At 37.7% G+C, this 5,000-nt stretch overlaps 1 long non-coding RNA gene across 9 annotated transcripts in view; it reads left to right on the top strand.

The window, feature by feature from the left end:
* LOC138018144 (uncharacterized) overlaps positions 1-5,000 on the top strand; it is a 14,793-nt gene that overhangs the window by 1,775 nt on the left and 8,018 nt on the right. For 4 of the 9 annotated variants that reach the window (XR_011125996.1, XR_011125990.1, XR_011125993.1 and 1 more), the window contains 2 exons: positions 1-3,717; positions 4,061-4,264. The exon at positions 1-3,717 is cut by the window's left edge and continues 527 nt beyond it. This is a non-coding gene — a long non-coding RNA (uncharacterized lncRNA). The remainder of the gene's footprint in view (positions 3,718-4,060; positions 4,265-5,000) is intronic. The other 5 variants (XR_011125992.1, XR_011125998.1, XR_011125995.1 and 2 more) reach the window with 5 other exon arrangements.

The raw sequence follows: 5,000 nt of genomic DNA, 5'->3' as shown, positions 1-5,000 counted from the left end.
CAGTGATAATCACAGGATCAAACCTAGGCATCATTTTGCTTCTTCACCAATAGCAAGCGACATAAAAAGCACGCAAGCTCATGCACCGCAGTCATTACAGGACATGTTACCCATGACCTTGAGTGGCCTTGACATGTTTTTGTATCCTTCTGCAGCAAGATGATGTCACTGCATTCTTTCAGCCAATCAGAAAGGAGATAGTGAGCTCAATGTATAGTATTATTTTAACATACTAGAAACCTCCAGACTTTGTTCATATGAAAGCGTGTTGTATACTTGTGTTTTATTTTTTCCATCTCTGTACGGTGGTCAGTTTACATTATCCACTCCGTTGATAAACCAATTTTTTTTTATTTTGTTACATTGTTATCTAAATGTTGTTTTTATATGTACATGCACAGGGAATGATGAGGAACTTGAGGAATGCCTTGTTGAAGATGACAACATTGAAACTGCACATGGTGCAGCAGCAGGTTGCTTGGCCCCAGCATCGTCCATATGTAGTTCTCCAGGAAGGAGCAAAGCAGTACTAGATAATCATGATTCATTTACAAGTCATGCCCTTGTGGAACTTAATTCTGTTCTCAGGCCTTCAACTTGGGCAAAAATCCAAAGCCACCAAGTTGAAGATGAGCTCCTCTTGGACAGACTTGAGGAAATGGAAAACAGGGAGGCACCCAGTGTTCCAGTTAAGAGACGGGTCTCGGGTCAAAAACCCGACGGCAACCGCTACGTGACCTGACACTGACGAAAAGAAAATCATTTTGTTCAGTTTTGCTATGAATTTTCTGTACCAGAAATCATTCTGAGGTATCAAATGTCAAACATTTTTAGACTCCCGAAAGTCAAACCTTTATCTGTTTGCCCAACAACCCCCCACCCACCCCCTTAGCTTTACAAAGTGCTGCAGCTGCAGTTAGCTCCCCTGAAAATTACATAACCCCTTGCCAAAAATAATTAATTGGAACACTGGGCACCATCATCATTTCCCCAAAGCTTTAACAATCTCCTCTATGAGGATGCTCAGATACACTATGAAGACAGTATGTTGCTAATTATGGCTTTCAGTGTTAGACATAAACTCTCTGGGACTGCTATGGATGATCTAATACAACTCATATCTCTTAACTGCCCAGAAGGTGTAACTACTGTCAAAAACTTAAGAGAATTTCAGACATTCCTGCAAGCTCTGCAACATCCCATTGTCAGACATTACTATTGCCCAAGAAAGGGATGCCAAGTTTACATTGGGGTCAACGAACCTGGAAGCAAAAATACATGCTTTTTATGTAATGAGCCTCTTTCACAAGACAATTTCTTCTTGGAGCTTCCTATAGAAAGCCAACTCTGGGATCTCCTTTCGGGTACTTTTTCGTATAATTTTTAGACATCATGTTCAATGTTTTGTTTCATTGAGACTTGATGCACCTGTCCATGGTTGGCCCCATAGTTGGCAAGATTGTCATTAATTCTGGGTGATGATGGGTACAGTAGAAGTACCATACATAACATACTGTGACATACTATACATGTGCATAACTTGGCATTTTGACACATTCAGTGGGTGTTTACTGGAACTTGAGAAGGTTAAAGTGCTACGATGACATTAATTTTAAGATCATGATAATTTTTGGAAATTACATAATAATATTGGTCCAAGTTACATTTCTGTAAGTTACATTTTTTAACTGTACCTTTTTATATTTTAAGGCTTTAGGGTACAATAATATTGTACTCTAAAGGCTAAAAAATATAAAAAGTATACAGTATACAGTTTACATAACTCTACATATACATGGACCGCAACATTCTTCGTTTTCCAGCCACACTAATGATATTGGCTCCTCAAATTACTTTGGCAACATTTTATACTAGTATTACCCTGCAAGCAAAGTCTCTTTTGATCTTCCTAGATAAGTCGGGAAGAGGAAAGAACACTTTGCTGGCCGCTGTGACATTTTTTTATTGAGCATGCGTTGAAAATTCAATTGTCACAGTTTGGTGTCAGTCACGCGTTACCAGTAACCACAAAATCAAAACAAACAGTTGGGATATTTTCGAACAACTCTGGCAAACACACGACAACCAAGGAATCATTTCATTGGAAACTCAACATGGTTCATACTTTTAAATTGCCATTTCATTTCTTTTATTAGAAAATTTATAGGTTTTTGGCTGACTAGTTTCAATACACGCAAGTTGCATGTGTTTCTTTACAACAGCAAATGTGGCTGATGTAAAATTAGAAACCGACACTGTGGAAAAACGTCTTTTCGCAGTGAAAGAGAAAACAACTTACTATACACGTTCTCTTACGATCATGCTACGATCGCGAATGTCAGGTTTTGTAATCAACGATTTACTTGGCTGTTGGCTGAAGTGCTACTTTACATGTAAGCAGGCGCTCGGACGGACTTAGTACACCGTTTTTTTTTCCAGACTTGCAATACGTGCTTAAAACATGGTTCGAGTTCATGTAAGAACATGTAAATATTTAAAAACAATATTCCTTAGGTCAAAAAACCTGGAACACTTTTAACCCAGATAACATAAATGTGCCTGGAAAGTTTGATTTACGCTAACAAATTAAAGCCACCCGCACCCGAGTTAGCGCGATGTTCGAGTAAACGAGGATTCGAGATCTCAGGACTAGAAAGTTCGATTCGCACTCGTGAGTGTCACTGAAGATCACACAAGGTTTTTAAAAACATCTGCCTTTATTCTAAAGTTACATGTAACTTACAACAATAATCGTATATCTACACGATGTCTAAATAAGCGTCGAGCTTCATGATATGTAAATTCCTTAGTTGTTGCTAAAAAATTACAGTACGTTATTAAACTTAGATACAATTTCACTCCGAATTTGCATGTTATTTGGGATACGCCGTCTGCTAAAAATATACAATTGGAAGGAAAAAATATAGCTGGGAAAAAAGGAAAAGAGAAGGTAGATCCAGCCAGGATCTCGTCGGACATTAAGGACTATGTGGAAAGATTTTATCCCATAGCAGTGGCCGACATGCATAGCGGTGGCGCGAGTGTTGTAGAGCGATGGAAGAGTTTCTACGTGGGCCACTTTGCAGAAAAAAGCAAAAGAGACCCGTAAGAGCGCATAGTAAAACATTTAATTTTTCTTTCTTTTTTCTCTGCAATAGAAAAGACAATGCAATGAGTTGGCTTAAGTATATTGATAAATATTATTGCTGCGGAGCGACCGTAGGGAGCGAGCAGCAACATAATCAGGATTTAAAGGAAATATATAAGGGGCGACGAATTCTCGAATTCATCACTTTTTACCACAATGCTTTGCATTTAACCACATTTTTTTACCAGAATTCATTGCAATTAACCAGAGTGCACTGCACTAATTTTTACCAGACTGCAATGCGACTGGGACAAGTCAAATGTAAACACGACGAAGAGCGTGCATCTTTCGCTTCCCAGATTCAGAGTTTTCTTTGTAGCAAATTTTCTACAGCACGGTTAGAGGTCTTAACAAATTTAAGACACGCAGGAGTCTTTCAGATGAGTACGATGGTTAACTTGGGGATTGGATTTCAAATCAAGAGCCTTTGACTTGTCCAGGCGTTAAACTTGACGAGAAGATGAGCATTTGCTCTTTGACCCGGCAACACAGGAGATATACAAATTCCAGCTTGCTAGAAGATGATGTGAAAGTGAGAAAATGTCATGCCGTGCTACTCGTAAGAACCTGTAAGAGCCGAAAATGGATGTGATTTTGACCATTTGCTTCAAAATAAAAAAATCGAGAAAACAAATCGAGATAACAAAACATATGTATTGCGTCGTACTTTGCAGACGAGGACGTGTATCGTCGTTTTGTGAAGTTTGTAAAGCATAATTATGTTTGTTCATTCATTCATGTTGCGGCGGGCAGAGTCTTCTTTCCTCTTCCTGACGTATCTAGGAAGATCGAAAGAGACTCTGCTCGCAGGGTATACATGTACTAGTATACAGTTTTAAAATAATTAAATTATACCTGTAGTTTCATGATCACCCTGACTTTCTCACGTGCTATTTCTGTTTTTCAATTTAGACACCAACTTTCTGGAAAAACTCAACTATCACTTCAACAGGACCAAATCTGACCCAGAAGCAATTGAAGATATTTATGATGGCGAACTGTATCAGATGCTTTTCAAAGAAGGAGGTTTCCTGTTGGTGTAGCAATTGTGCGTTCTTCAGGTGCTAGTGTCTGGCCAGTTTATCTCACAATTAATGAACTGCCATCACTGGAAAGGTTAATGTACATGGCTTGTTTAGCATAATCAAGCACTAGATACTATTAGACTAGGATTCCTACTCACTATTTGGTTATATATAATAGATTTATATTGTATTTCAGTTAGATTAAAATGTACAATTTATGCGACTAGATATTATTAACAAAACAATCCAATCTGTTTTATTGAGTGCTATCAGCTTCTTCATTGAGGTTTACCACAAGTACACTAAAGAAGATGCATAATGAAATAAAATTTTGCATTTTGACTGTAAAATGGAAATTTTAGAGTAAATGGATAGAAATATAAAATTGGCAACCAAGCTTTATGATCTCGCTACTTAAACATTTAAGTCAGTCACCAGTTTGCTCCTTTTTGAAGAGGTTTCATATAGTTTTGGACCCTGGAACTGTATAGTATACATGTATTTGTTTGATGCACTTATTTATTTACATAACCAGAATTGGTTCAGGTAGCCAAACATTCCATGATCATACAATAATTATTTGACTTCTCTTAATAGTAACATTTCTAAGACCATTTTCCCTTTCAATCCAGGGGCTTTTCTCTAGTGGTAAGTGTGTCATTCTTCTTACCACGCACAATCACCCAAATATACATACAAAATAAATTACCGGTAATGCAAGCTAAATATGTTGGGAAAATGCAAATCTGTAGCAGAAAATTACAAGGACCTGCAAGGTTCACAACTTGAGGTGTGGCTTTTAAATCAAATTACATCATGCACATATA

The sequence above is a fragment of the Montipora capricornis genome, chromosome 2, assembly GCF_036669925.1.
Source record: "Montipora capricornis isolate CH-2021 chromosome 2, ASM3666992v2, whole genome shotgun sequence".
Taxonomy (NCBI): domain Eukaryota; kingdom Metazoa; phylum Cnidaria; class Anthozoa; order Scleractinia; family Acroporidae; genus Montipora; species Montipora capricornis.
This window is presented reverse-complemented; position numbering and strand designations above follow the sequence as displayed.